The 14,976-nt window shown below is 43.5% G+C and overlaps 1 protein-coding gene across 2 annotated transcripts in view; it reads left to right on the top strand.

Moving 5' to 3' along the window:
- Positions 1 to 14,976, top strand: part of PIK3AP1 (phosphoinositide-3-kinase adaptor protein 1) — a 138,288-nt gene that overhangs the window by 52,897 nt on the left and 70,415 nt on the right. The window contains exon 1 of one of the 2 annotated variants that reach the window (XM_012000272.1): positions 7,593 to 7,663. The exons of the other annotated variant lie outside the window; for it this stretch is intronic. The gene's annotated coding sequence lies outside the window, so the exon portion shown is untranslated. Of the gene's footprint in view, positions 1 to 7,592; positions 7,664 to 14,976 lie in introns of those variants that run through there. 2 annotated transcript variants of the gene reach the window in all.

Raw genomic sequence — 14,976 nt, 5'->3', positions numbered from 1 at the left:
AGATGGCTGAATCGGTGTTTCTCCCTGGTGATGGCAGTTCCCCCTCTCAAACACTGGGCATGTCTGGCATCAGGTGGGCCCAGCCCTTCCTCACTCGGGCTCGGAGGACCAGTGGAGAAAAACAAACTGTGTTCAGAGATGGGCTCGGTGCTCCTGCTGGAGACTGTGTGATGAGTGGGCAGCCTGTTCTCCTACCCTGAGGCTTTCCCTCCACCTCAGCATGGCCCCCTCTTTCCTCAGATGGGAAGGCCCAGTTTGGGTTGGTTGGGAAGGTTCAGTCCGTCCTTGACTCTGTGTCCTCTGCTGTCCCATCTCAGGTTGACACCAGCAGCTCAAAGGTTAGATTCCAGCTCCAATCCGGAAACTTAAAACTCCCTAGAAAAGTCCCTGTGGAATGGAAATTATTATTCTGGAAGATACAGCTTAACCAGCTTTGTAAGCTGTTAATTATTCAACAAAATCAATGTTTTTAAGTTTAATTTGGACTCTTTCAGTTGGAATAACTGAAGGTCATTCTTTCAAAAAAAAACCCCGCACCAAAAATAAATAAATAAATAAAAGCCCCAGAAAATCCCTGTGTGTGTTTTTGCTGAACTTCTTGGAAAAGGGAGTTGGAAAACGGCCTCGGAGGCAGCGGTGAAAGAGGTAAGAGCCTGGCTTCCGTGTGTCTGGAGTTCCTTGTTGATTCTTGGTCCTTTCTGTCACGAAGACCTGAGGATCAGCAAGGCTGGGAGAGGCCTGAGCTGGCTCAGCTGGGGCCATGAAATCTGTAATGACCTCGGGTCATAGCCAGCCCAACGAGGGGACGCTCTGTGACTCCGCTAAGATGTAAGGGCCACCAACCAACAGTAGCCAGCAGTGACCACTATCAGTTGGCCAAAGTAAAAAAAAAAAAAAAAAAAAAAAAAAAGCAAGGTCACACAGATAAAGACTAGCAACAAGTCCTGAGACAGGTGCTTCCAATGGATACAACATAGCAGAGTCTTGTCTCTCAGAGCCTGAGGATGATCCTGTTCTTGGGGTGAAGGTTCCCCAATAATGCTTGCTTTCAGAGGCGGATGGTGGTTTCACAGCTGGCACAGGACAGGCTGAGGACACTGCCAGTGAACCACGGCAAGCAGAAGAGAGGAGAGGAGTTGTGGTTGTAGGTAGATTCTGGCACAATGCAACCCACCCTGGCAGCCTCTCCTGGAAAAAGCCAAACTGGGAAAGTCCCTCTGACCTTTCATTTGTAGGCAAACTGGTTTGGTCGTTTGAAGTGTGATCCTGCCAAACTGTGGTTTTAGGCCATGTCCCATGTCCCTGTGATGGCCTCATACAATTCTAATACGAGTATGCAACAGTAGGGGCTGTTCTTAGGCCCTAACTGCTAATAGAAGTACTTTGTGAATAATAAATTATTATTCTGATTGTTATTAATATTAACAGTCAGAGAAATGACAGCTTCCTTTTATTGAGCACTTACTATGTGGCAGACACAGTGTTCAACAATAACAGTCCTGAGAGGTAGGAGTTATAATTTCTATTTTATAAATAAGAAAAATGAGGCTTTAGGAGATCAAGTAACTCACCCAAGATAGCCAGCCAGTAATAGCAGGGACTCAGTCCGTTTACATAGACCCTAAACTCCATGTTTTGAAGCACTGCCATGTATGTGGTGGCCATGAGAATATGCCTGTCAGATCTCCAGTTGCTTTGAGTAGAACTGACCAAGGGTTCCTGTGCCACCCTCTGAATCCATCATAGCTTTCGACCAAGGCCCTGCTTCCTGCAGGCTGCTACCAGCCAATAACTGAGCATGGCAGGGATACTAGACCCATTTCTGGAAAACGCAAGACTCTCCAATGCCCAGCTTCTGTTTGAGGACTCCCTGACAGATTTGCACAACTTTCCTTAGCCTGCTCAGTGGTCTAGGACGCTTCTACCCAACCTTCCTTCCCCCTCTTATTCATTCGGGCTCAGACAGCTGCAAGATTTTCCCACCCTCCCTCCCCATTTTCCTTCCCAGGCACTTTCCCTGACAAAATCCTTGTATGGCTGGGCACACTGGCTTCACCTGTAATCCTAGCACTTGGGGTGACTGAGGTAGGCAGATCACCTGAGGTCAGGGGTTCGAGGCCAGCCTGGTCAACATGGCGAAAGCCCATCTCTACTGAAAATACAAAAATTAGCCGGGCGTGGTGACACATGCCTGTAATGCCAGCTACTAGGGAGGCTGTGGCAGGAGAATCGCTTGAACATAGGCGGTGGAGGTTGCAGTGAACCGCGATCGCACAACTGCATTCCAGCCTGGGCGACAGAGTAAGACTGTCTCAAAAAACAAAACAAAACAAAAAACCTTATATGTTTAATCTCATTTTAGCCTTTGTTTCTCAGAAGACTGGGACTAACACAGTGTACCATGCAGAATTTTCAGGGCAGCTTGGTTTAGGCTGGTATCATAAATTAGAGGGTTAGACAGTTTCCTGTTTCTCTCCAGATTCCACACTAAAAGCCTCCAGGCACAAAACCTTACAGTGGTCCTCCCTGACGTGTTGCTTTTCCTGCTAGTAACTTAGGTGGTTGGTCTTATCTCATTCATCGATTCATCCATTCATGCAAAAAGCATTTATCGATTTCTCACTATATTCTAAGCCCTGGGGATACAAAGATGAATGAATGTCAGGGAATCTGTTCTCAAAGAAATCACAGTCTAGTAGAAGAACAATTTGGTCAACAGATAAGCAACACTAATTGATTTAACTTTCTCTTGCACTTTTCAGTTTTCAAAGGGCTTCTGCATGTTGATCACTTAATTCCAATAAGCTTGTGCAACAGACCAGGCAGGCATAAAGAAACCCATCTTAAAGGAGAGGAAATTGAAGCTTAGAAATGTCAAGATTACCCAGGAAGTGGCAGAGGTAGGACCTGAATCCAGGTCTTCCGTGGCGCTGAATGTGCTTTTCCAGAATCTGTTAGTAACTGCATTTGTGTTGCTAGGAAATACTGTAGAATATCTTTAGAGTCTTGGTCTTAATAGCCCTGATTTTAATATTGGACTACTAAGGCCAGCAACTCCTGGGTTAAAGGAGTTTTAATTTTGGCCTGTATTTATGCAGAATTTGGAGTGCCATCTTGTTTCATATTTCTTTAAGCCCTTCATCAAGAAGCATCACGCCCCCACCTCCACCCAGCCTTGATCAAGCCACAAAGCCAGACGCAGCATTTCACGGTGAGGGATGAGAACAGAAAGTTATCCTTCCTGAAAGTGGAAAGTGAAACTGACCAGCCAGTTCTATCATTTCAGCTGGTCAGAATGCAAAGGGTCAGCATAAGTGGGGGAAAGTAAACACCATTTCAGCCTTCTGTGGGACTTTGACCGCTGAGTGGCAGAGAGACAAAAGGGAAGAAATTTTACTCTCGATTTCTTCAGCTTAGTTACTGTCAAGAGTTGCCTTCAGCCTCTCAGTTCTTGACTTAGTGAAAATAAATCACGTTTATGTGGCCTGCCCCAAACAAAGCCCATTTGTCCGTCCTCACACCAGTAAATCCAGACATCAGTGTCTGTCTAGATAAGAATTGATTCCCGAACCAGGAAACCAAGAAGAGCCTGTGAAAAGGCGAGTTATTAATGGCCTCATGACAAGCCTGCGTTGTGCCATTTGAACAAAATTTACATAGGGAGAGGAAGCACATTTATAAGTGTCGGAAAGAGATGAAGAAAGAGGAAGCCTTTCAGGGGGGCTGTGGTAGCTCCTGCTTCGTTAGCAACACTGGGGTTTCCTGAACGAGGAAATGGGGGCCTGCAGGCCTCCAGACCTGGGTGTCTTGGGGGGGAGCACTTTCTCACAGGTGTGGAGATGGGATGCAGGTTGGATAGTGCTCCCTAAGGATCCTGATAAACCCTGCCAATGAAGCTTTCCTGTGCTCTTCTGGTTGCCTGTACATGGTAGATGCAGCCCAAGACGCTGAATCCAGGATAGAGGTGGGTTTTGTGCAGCCCATTTACCATGGTGGGGAAGCAGATTTTCCTCCAACCCTTCCCAGGTTTAAATCCCAGAGACTGGTTGAGGGAATATCAGTCTGTGGCGGGGAAGCAGCTCACTTAGCAGAATCTTTTCCCCTTTTGGGTCATGTTTTCTGACAGCGGCTGTTCCTTCTGTTCATCTGCTAACCAAATCTGGAGTTGGGAGCTTTGAATTCTACATGTGGTTCTACCATTAAACCAGAAGCTTATGACCTAGGGCCGGTCAGTTCATGGGCCATGCCTCTATTTTTCCATCTGCAAAATGGAGATAGTCATCTCTGTCACATGTGCCTGGAGACACTGAAAGGAATAAAGGAGAACAAATCAAAAAGTTCAGAGGCACTGGTGCGGAGACAACTCCAACTGACCCTTGGCTTCTTGGTTAAGGATAGAGCAGCTCTATTTGAGAAAGCTTCCTGAAGGTTGAACTTGGAAGAAAGTTAGAGGGCCCCAGCCCCAGCTGGGAGAGGACTGGGAGAGCCGCAGGCAGGTGTTACCATCGGTGGACAAGGGTGGGCACCACGGTGCTTTCATTGGTTGTCATGGCAGCCTCAGCTGTTTTGCTATTTTTGTTCAAGCTGAAGAGCAGGTAGGGGGGGTTGGGGAGGGGAAGGGAAAAGCTATAGTCCTTTGCTTTAAAAAAACAACAACAAGAAATGAGCACTTTGAATAGCTCATTTAGAGCTAATAGTTATTTATTTAAGGGGTTGGGGAGTGCTGGATAAAAGTCTTAGAGGCCTGAGGTCATCTCTCCTCCTGTCCTGCTCCCTTGATCTTGAACCTTAAGCACCTTGAGGAGGGCCAGGTGAATTACCTGATGAATGAAGAAAATACTATTCCTTGTCTGTGCGAGCTGGAAACAATTTGGGCTGATGTCAGTAGATCCTTGACCCAGAACCCTCCACCCAGGGCTGCAAATTCACTGATGTGCAGTGAAATCAGGCAGCCTTAGGAGCCTGCATCTGGCACAGAACATTGGGATGGCAAACCGATTGCATATGATGGGTGAGCCCACCTGCATTCCAAAAGTGAGCAGCTCCAGCTGCCTCTGGAAGCCAGCGTGGGAGTGTGGAAGAAGTGGATTCATTCCTCCTTCTTCATTTCTATTTTGTTTCCAGGGAGACAGTGTGACCACCATGACTGTATTTCTTTTCTTTGTTTTTTGAGACAGGGTGTCACTTTGTTTCCTAGGCTGGAGTGCAGTGGCACAATCATGGGCCACGGCAGCTTTGACCTCCCTGGGCTCAGGTGATCCTCCCACTTCAGCCTCCCAAGTAGCTGGGACTACAGTTATGCACCATGCCCAACTACATTTTATATTTTTTGTAGAGACAGAGTTTCGCCATGTTGCCCAGGCTAGTCTCGAACTCTTGGCCTCGAGCGATCTGCTTGCCTTGGCCTCCCAAAGTGTTGAGATGGCGTGAGCCATCGTGCCTGGCCATGAGTGTATTTAAAGTCTCAGTTAGGAAAGTGTCCGTAGGACTCTGCCTTATCTTTTTGGCATCATGAGGATGATGATGATGATGACGGTGATGAGAAAAATGATTGATGTCGCTTCAATTAACTCACACTAACACCTCTAAATAATTGTCACCTCCTCCCTCCCCTGACGTTAGTGTCAGTAAGACATCTGGTGGGTAAGAACTTGGCATTCCACGGATCTCCTTACCATCAGTCTGATGACTGTATGTGACTTTGGGGGTAGCTGGTGACTTGTGGATTGGGTATACCTGTCACTCTCTGTTGGGGGCTTTGTAAGCGAAAGGGGTTAGTTGGACGGGAAATTCAATACCCAATAACCGAGGTGGGTGAGCAAAGGAGAAGAAAGACCTGTGGTGATGACTGAAATGAAAAAGCAGTCTTGATGTTTGCCAGGAAGGTAGGGGAAGGTGGGGGGTATTGAAACTTAAGATTTGAGTACCACCATTGCAAGCCTCTCACCTCCTACCCTGTGAACCCACATATATTTGCAGTAGAGCAAAGGCTCCTTCACTGGGATCCACACACTGGGAATTTGGACATAAGGCCGGGCCTGAGGTTTCCTTTTGTGCTTTCTAAGGACATGACAATAGCCGTGATGCTGAATTTCTGAGCTAATAGCCAGTGCAAACAAGATAAATGCAGTGTAAACAGGAGACATGTTTATAGCCTACTTCAGAATAATTTTCTAAGCATACTGTAAACCATGCTTGTGGTACATTTTCAGACATTGGTTAATTATAGCATCTTATTTGTTCCTGAAAGCAGATAGAGCAGGATGTTGGTAACACTTTGTTAGCCACTCGTTTGTGTTATTTTATGATCTGAAGGCAGCGCTTGCTCAGGGTGGGATGGGTGGTCAGCTACTCGTGTTCTCAATTTTGACTAGCCTTTACAAAAGAGCTGATATCTTCTGCCTGAATGTCTGGAATTATTTCAAAAAAAGCAAAGACAGTTTTCAACTTAAGAAAAAGAAACTGCATTTTCAATCTGTATTTTACAGAATTTCCTTTTCTCCTGAATGCTTTTTGCTGACAGGTTTTCAATATACACCCTGCATAGGATTCAGGGTCCTCTCAGACACCCAAACTCCCTTCCCCTCTCCCATAGCCCTTCCCCCATATAGAAGGTGTTTCCTGTGGCCCAGACACGTCATTTGCTTTTATGCCTTTGTGCCTTTAATCATGCTTTTCCTCTGCCAGGAAAGTCCTCCCAGCTCTTCTGTGTGGTCTCTCCAGTACCAGTGAGGACAGAAATTTTCTCACTCTTCCATTTCTTGAGGAGCCTGGGATAGGCTTTGCATATTTATTATCTGTTGATAAATAATGAGTATTTGTTGAAGGGATAAGGAAATGAACAATTAATTATTTTACTACTTTAAATAGAAAATATCATGCCTTTTTCACAGAAGGGTAAGTTCAACATCCCAACGCTATTTGACTGAGGGGAGCTTGCTTACTTCATCTCTTAGGAAGTTTTTCTCAACTTCTGAATTTTTCACGTGCAAGCACTATTCGTTTTCTTTTCTTTCTTTCTTTTTTTTATTTTTATTTTTATTTTTTTGAGATGGTGTCTCGCTCTGTCACCCAGGCTGGAGTGCAGTGGCACAATCTCAGCTCACTGCAACCTCCACCTCCCAGATTCAAGTGATTCTCCCACCTCAGTCTCCCGAGTAGCTGCGACTACAGGCGTGTGCCACCATGCCTGGCTAATTTTTGTATTTTTAGTAGAGACACGGTTTTACCATATTGGCCAGGCTGGTCTTGAACTCCTGACCTCACGATCCGCCCGCCTCGGCCTCCCAAAGTGCTGGGATTACAGGCCTGAGCCACGGCATCTGGCCCCACTTTTCTAAGCACTTAGAAACATTAATTTAATTTAGTTCTATTTATAGTCTCATTGTACAGGTTGGTGCCTGGTGATAAGGTATCACATAATTCTCGTTTTTTTTTTTTTTTTTTTTTGAGACAGGGTCTCGCTCTGTCACCCAGGCTGGAGTGCAGTGATGTGATCTCAGCTCACTGCAACCTCCGCCTCCTGATTAACTGGGACCACAGGCACACACCACCACGCCCAGCTAGTTTTTTGTATTTTTGGTAGGTGCTGCCCAGGCTGGTCTCAAACTCCTGAACTCAAGCAATCTTCCCGACTCAGCCTCCCAAAGTGCTTGGATTACAGGTATGAGCCACCGCGCCCGGCCTCTCTATTTTTTCATGTGGGACCTCATCTTCCCAATTCGATTGGAAGCTCCTTAAGGTACACATTTGTACAGGACACACTTCTGGAATTCCCCTGTGGGATCCAGGCCAGTGCTAGAACGTGGCAGACGTGTTTGTTCAGTAGACACTTGCTATGTGACTAGGAGACTTCGTAGTAAGCTCAGGTTTTGGAACGTTTTATTCAGGGCTTTGAAAAATAGCTGTTTCATGATTTCATCATTGTGGCTTAGGTAGGATGAAAGAACACTGTAACAGCTGAGAAATTTCATCCTGAGTGGAAAAACCTCTGGAAGTTTCTCCAGACCTTGGGTAACTCTATATTCCTACCCCATTTGTGTGGTGGTTAAATTTTATTTTATTTTATTTTTGAGATGGAGTCTCATTCTGTCGTCCAGGCTGGAGTGCAGTGGTGTGATCTCAGCTCACTGCAGCGTCCACTTCCTGGGTTCAAGCGATTCTCCTGTCTCAGCCTCCTGAGTAGCTGGGATTACGGGCATGTGCCACCACGCCTGGCTAATTTTTGTACATTTTTAGTAGAGGCAGGGTTTCACCATGTTGGCCAAGCTGGTTTGGAGCTCCTGACCTCAAGTGATCTGCCTGCCTTGGCCTCCCAAAATGCTGGGATTACAGGTGTGAGTCACTGTGCCTGGCCCCGTGTGGTGGTTAAATCTGAGTCCTCAACTTAAAATACAAATGCAGAGGGAACACAGCCCTTTCTTCTGCGAACCCCAATACCTGAGTTGCTTGTCTGCATCCTTCTAAGAAATCTTTGAATCTTCTTCATTGTTTTTTTCATCAGCCACACTGGAAGTCTTGGACATGAACCACGATACCCCCCTACTTCGTTCCAGCACAGAGACACACAGGTTCCCCTGACTGGCCCCAGTGACCGTTTCTGTTTAATTCCATTTTTGACTAGATTGATGGCAAGTTCTTAATTCTCAGTTGAAATTTATCACCTTAGTGTCCTTCTCTGTTCACTTTCTTTTTACTTGTATCTAAAACTTGGAGAAAGAATTCTGCATGTTTGTGCTACAGGCCTTCATCCTGCCTTCCCACCTTGACTTTACCTTATTTAAATTAAAAAATAATTGGTTTAACAAAATGGAAGCAAAATAGCATAATGCAGCTTTTCCCAAACTTCATTTGAGAACCACCAACCTTGTTTTTGGCTTATGTTTGTACCATAGTGCTACTATTTTCTTCAATTTGTGTACCACACAATTCACGCATTTTAAGTGTACAACTCAGCAATCATTGGTGTATGAGGTTAATTTTTTTAAATTGTGGTAAAATGTAGGTAACAGAGTATTTGTCATTTTAACCAATTTAAAGTATACAATTCCGTGGCATTAATTATATTCACAATATTGCACAGCCATCACCACTCTTTCCAAAATTTTTTCATTGTACTATTAACTTAATATTTTCTTTAAGTCGATTCATATTTTCTAAGTAAGTTTATTTTAAAAGGAAACTTTGCCACTCTACATGAAAAAACCAGTATCTCTTGATATAGATAGAAGGTAGATATAAAAATATAGATAATAAAAAGTACACATTGGTATTAAACTCCGTGGTATACAGATTCCTCCAGAAGCCTGTGGGCTTCAGGCCCTGAGGTGTTGAAGGCATCCTTTTACTGGTTGAAGTCTTTCTTTTTGATATAAGTGGAACTGAAATATTTGAAAGGGGACTGCTTTCTTAATGTGTGATTCAGTGTTTTTTGAATGTTTGCTGTACACTTTATTTTTTTTTCCTTAAAAAATTCTTTGTCATCCAACTTGATGCTGTACACTCTAGAATCATCCCTGTCTCACCAGGGTGCATGGCGCATGGTATGGGAAACCCTAGCAGACGGATGACAGCGTGGGTTTGATTAAATTGTTAGGTTGCCTTACAGCACACCCTGGGTGACTTGGACAGTGTACTTAGATTTTGGCTGTAAAATGTGCAGAATGATACCAAAGTTGCTGTGATAAAATGGAATCATTTATGTTGTGTTTTGCATAGTTCCTAGCATATTGTAACTGCTCAAAAAATGGCAGTTCTGGTTGTTTTTAAGAACCATGCTTATTTATGCATTTCTCAAGGTTTAATACTGCCTTACAAGCGTAGTTAGCTTGTGTCCTCTGAAAAATATTCTCCCAGACCAGCAAACGTCATTCTTTTCCACACCCCTTCCAGAGCACCAACTGAGTACCAGATATTGTGTAGTGAAAAGGCGCAGTGAGCATTGTGGTGTGAAAGCTCAGCTGGAAAATGGGAGAGTGCAGCCTTGGTTTGGAGGCCACTAGGGCATGAAAACCCTGGCTGGTTCAATTGGCATGAAATATTTTTTGACTTAAACCCCATCCTTGGAATGTGCCCATCTGCCATGGTGGCAGGTCACAGCATACCTAACCAGGGCAGCATTGATCAGAACAAGGCAGCACCTTTGGGCGTCAGTGACAGCAAAAGCCCCAGGTTGTGTCTCATAAGCTGCGGAGTCACAACGCCAGACCAGGAATAGGAAGTGATACCATCTTCCACTTCCCTGGGCCACATCTAGAAGGGAGGCAGGGCAGTGGCACCTCGGGGATGGAGAGTGGATTCCTACCTTTGCTCTGTGCTCCTGCTTGACTTTGGCTGAGTAATTTCATTCCTTCTGGGCACTGTATTTTCATCTATAAAATGGGAATAAGCATTGATTCCTATCTTACAGGGTTGTTTTGAGGATTAAATGAGATTAGGACTATTGAGCAGTCACCATAATATTTAACAAATGGGAACTTTGATCATTATCATTACGAGTAATAATAATGACTGTCACCAGCTCTTACCTAGCATGAGCTACCCCATGTAGCTTACTTGTGCGTCCAAATGCATACGTATATTTATTACATTTAAAATTCATACAGTTTTTTTCAGACACAAATAGTGTATAGATTCCCCTTAAAGGAAATAAATATTATGAAGCTTTAGTGTCGACTAATCAATGATTTTGATGTTGTTTAAATGTGCATAGACATATTTAACTCTTTTTTTATTTATAAGTTCTATAGTCATACATCTTTAATTCTTTATGTTTATTGTTCTTTCCCAACTCCGAACGCAAAACAAATGAGCAAGACACAAATACAGGTGTAAAATAAATAAAAGGCAAATCGACCACGTTCATTTTGTCATAGAGGATGCTGGTTTATTGTGGTAGCGTCCTGTGCACCGCGTGGAGGCTGTGGTACTCGCCAATCTGTAGGGAGTCTTGCTGCATCTCTCCTGGGTTATTTTGGGGCTTGGATCTCCCACCACATTTCTCTATTTAAAGTAGTGTACAGGAAAATCTCCTTGTGTTCAGTTGGCACAAATGCCTCATTTCCATATCATCCTGCCCCCTTCTTTCCTCAGTAACCTCTGACATTTAGCATAGCATGACCTACCTGCAAAGCGATCGCAGACACAAACACAGGCTCAGAATCCTGTGGCAGGACCCCTTTATAACGTGATCATTCAGATAATCTGAAAAGTTCTTGCATCCCATTTAAAAGGCATTATCATCTAAATGAAGACACCAGACACCGATTCTCATAAAAAACATATCTAAGGATTTTCTGCAGACCAGACACTGGTTTGAGAGACAGTGACTCATATACTGACTGGATCTCCAAAGTATTTGAAGCAGTCTTCAAAATTAAACACAATATAAAAAAGAGAAATAGGCAAGACCAAGGACCTGGACAGGAGTGTGAAAGAGGCTAAGAACCAAATTTGTCACCGAGCTACCTGGCAGCAAGGGCCAAAGGTGAAATATACCAATGTTTGCTCGTTCCTTTTGTCAAATAAGAGAAAGCACTCAAGTTCTCTGAAGCGACAGACTTTTCCTGCCATAGAATTCAAGGAGTATTTATTACATGAATCCTTTATAGATGACACTTTAAAGAACCAGATACACACAGAATGTCTTTTTCAATCATTTCTCCAGAGTTTCTCTAGACTTCGTACAAGCTGAGAGGATATTATGAAATTTTAAAGCAGTGAGGATGCTATTGGCATCTGAATAATACTTTACACTGGGGAGGATGCTTGGGGTTTTCTGAGTACCTTCGCTCAAGCATTATTATTTGAGTCTCAGGACAGCAAAGGTGGCATTATCTTCAAAGGGGGAAGTGGTCCAAGAGGGATCTACATGTTCAAGTGGGAAGGTCTGAGACCACCCCACTCTGTCAGGTGGGTAAGAGCAATACTTACGTCTGAGTGGGCATTTCCTTTGAAGGAAACTTTTAATCTGCTGAAGTGCTTGGACCCTGGCCCTATTGGGACTCTGCCTTCTCCATAGTGCATTGTGGAAGAGGCCACTGTGGCTTGTCAATCAGCGCCACCAGAATAACCCTGCAGAATGAATGACATCCTGCTTGACTTCCTGAAATGAGTGAGCTGCTGGTGGCTATCCAAGGTGACTAAATGAATAGACCTACTGGAAGGAATTGTTTATTCTGTATGGCCTGTCTGAATGCTGGGAAATATCTGCCAAGTGCCGCACTATTAGCATCAATCTCATTTGTGTCAAGCTGGGCTCTTGGGCAAAATTATTAGCTAATAGATCGCATTGGTTTTGTGCCTATTTAAAAAAAAATGATTAGCTAATAGATTCAGTTGCTACTTTTTCTGTTGCCCTACCCCCATTATCAAAGAAATGCTTTCTCACTATAGAAAATACTAACATACATAAAATGGTAGAAGGAAGGAGGGAGAGAGGAAAGAAGCATGCAGAATCCAGCCGCACATTTTCTTCTGACTTTTAAAAATGCATTTCTTATGTAATTGAAATCCTGCAGCATCTGAGATGTAATTTTATATCCTGCTTTTCTGCTTAGCATGCCGTAAGCTTTTACCCACGTCACTTAGAACTCTTTGAAAATAATGTTTTTAATAGTCCTTTTTTTTGAAACGGAGTCTCACTCTGTCTCCTAGGCTGGAGTGCAGCCGGTGATCTTGGCTCACTGCAAGCTCCGCCTCCTGGGTCCACACCATTCTCCTGCCTCAGCCTCCCGAGTAGCTGGGACTACAGGCGGCCGCCACCATGCCTGGCTAAGTTTTTGTATTTTTAGTAGAAACGGGGTTTCATTGTGTTAGCCAGGATGGTCTCAATCTCCTGACCTCGTGCTCCGCCCGCCTTGGCCTCCCAAAGTGCTGGGATTACAGGCGTGAGCTGCTGCGCCTGGCCTTAATAGTCTTTTAGGTTGTTTTCAGTTTTTTCACTGATGCAAAACCTCTTGGTTCAGAATCTTTATTTTGGACTTTTATTTTCCTCCTTAAGAGAGACTTCTGGAAATAGAATTATGTGGCAAAAACTGTGAACATTTTAAAGGCCTTCTCTTTCTCTGGATGCGAACACGTGGCTTTCCAGAAAGATCGCAGTTTGTACTTCCCTCAGCAGCTAGGGAGTATCTGTCCTCCAGTCACCTTTACACAGCGCACTGTTTAAAGTTTAAAGTGTATTGAGTGTACTTCACAGCATTTTCTAATTTGAGAAGGTAAAATAGCAAGACAGCATTGTATTTTCATTTGCGTTCTCATGATGACTAGTGAGAATGAATGATATTTGTTTGAATAGGGAGGTAATTTGTATTCCTTCTTTTATGAATTGTCTTTTTATTGGTCTTGGGGTATTTTTAAAGAGATTTCGTGACATCTTCATATATTAAGAAGATTAACCCCTTGTCATTTTTACTTCAAATTTTTAAACTGTTGTGATTTGCCATTATTTTTTTGTGTGTGTGATGGAATCTCGCTCTGTTGCTCAGGCTGGGGTGCAGTGGTGTGATCTTGGCTCACTGCAACCTCTGCCTCCTGGGTTCAAGTGATTCTCCTGCCTCAGCCTCCTGAGAAGCTGGGATTATGGGCACATGCCACCATGCCCGTCTAATTTTTGTATTTTTAGTAGAGACGAGGTTTAACCATGTTAGCCAGGCTGGTCTTGAACTCCTGACCTCAGGTGATCCATCTGCCTCAGCCTCCCAAAGTGTTGGGATTACAGGTATGAGCCACCGCACTCAGTCTGCCATTGGTTTCTTTGTTGAGGTATAATTCACATACCATCAGTTGATCTGTTTAAAGTGTACAATTCAATGTTTTTTCGTATATTCACATATTTGTGCAAAATTCACCATAATCAATTTTAGAGTATTTTCAATCAATTTTAGAATATTTTCATCACCTCAGAAAGAAATTTCATACCTCTTAGCTATTGTCCCACAATCCTGCCACTCTCCCCAGCCCAAAGCAACCACTAATCTACTTTCCGTCTCTATAGATTTGCCTGTCCCATACATATCATATACTTGAAATCATATAATCTGTGGTCTTTTATGACTATCTTCTTTCACTTAGCATAATGTTTTCAAGATTCATCCGTGCTGTAGCATGTATCAGTGCATCATTCATCTTTCTTTATTTATCTACTTAATTTATTTATTGAGACAGCATTTCCCTCTTGTTGCCCAGGCTGGAGTGCAGTGGTGCCATCTTGGCTCACTGCAACCTCTGCCTCCTGGGTTCAAGTGATTCTCCTGCCTCAGCCTCTTGAGTAGCTGAGATTACAGGCGCCCACCACCATGCCCAGCTAATTTTTTGCATTTTTAGTAGAGACGGGGTTTCACCATGTTGGCCAGGCTGGTCTCGAACTCCTGACGTCAGGTGATCCACCCGCCTCGGCCTCCCAAAATGCAGTAATTACAGGTGTGAGCCACTGTCCTGGCCTTATTTATCTATTGTAATAAGAAAGTGTGCCTCTATTTATATAAAACGTGTTGTGTTGAAATGTATTTCCCTTTATTGCTGAGTAATGTTCCATTATATGGACATACCTCATTTTGTTTATCTGTTCATCAGCTGATGGACATTTGGGTTGTTTCCACCTTTTGGCTATTAGGAATGATGCTGCTGCGGCATTTTGATTTTAGTTTTTTGTTTGTTAACTAAAGTTTTAAATTCATGTTATTGAGTCTTGCTCATTTAGATTGTGATTTTTTAATTTGTTTGATTAACAAATCTTTTCCCAAATCACTAGTAAAATGTTCACACGTATTTTCTTTTTAATTTTTAAAATTTGTTTATTTTTATTTTGCATTTTAACTTCTAATCCATCTAAGTTTCATTTTGGAGTTATAAGAATTAGGAAGAATTGGGCTGGGTGCCGTGGCTCAAGCTTGTAATCCCAGCACTTTGGGAGGCCGAGGCGGGCGGATCACGAGGTCAGGAGATCGAGACCATCCTGGCTAACACGGTGAAATC

This window comes from Mandrillus leucophaeus, unplaced genomic scaffold (genome assembly GCF_000951045.1).
Source record: "Mandrillus leucophaeus isolate KB7577 unplaced genomic scaffold, Mleu.le_1.0 Scaffold117, whole genome shotgun sequence".
In the NCBI taxonomy this organism is placed as follows: Eukaryota; Metazoa; Chordata; class Mammalia; order Primates; family Cercopithecidae; genus Mandrillus; species Mandrillus leucophaeus.
Note: the sequence above shows the minus strand (reverse complement) of the source record. Positions and strands in the feature narration are given on the sequence as shown.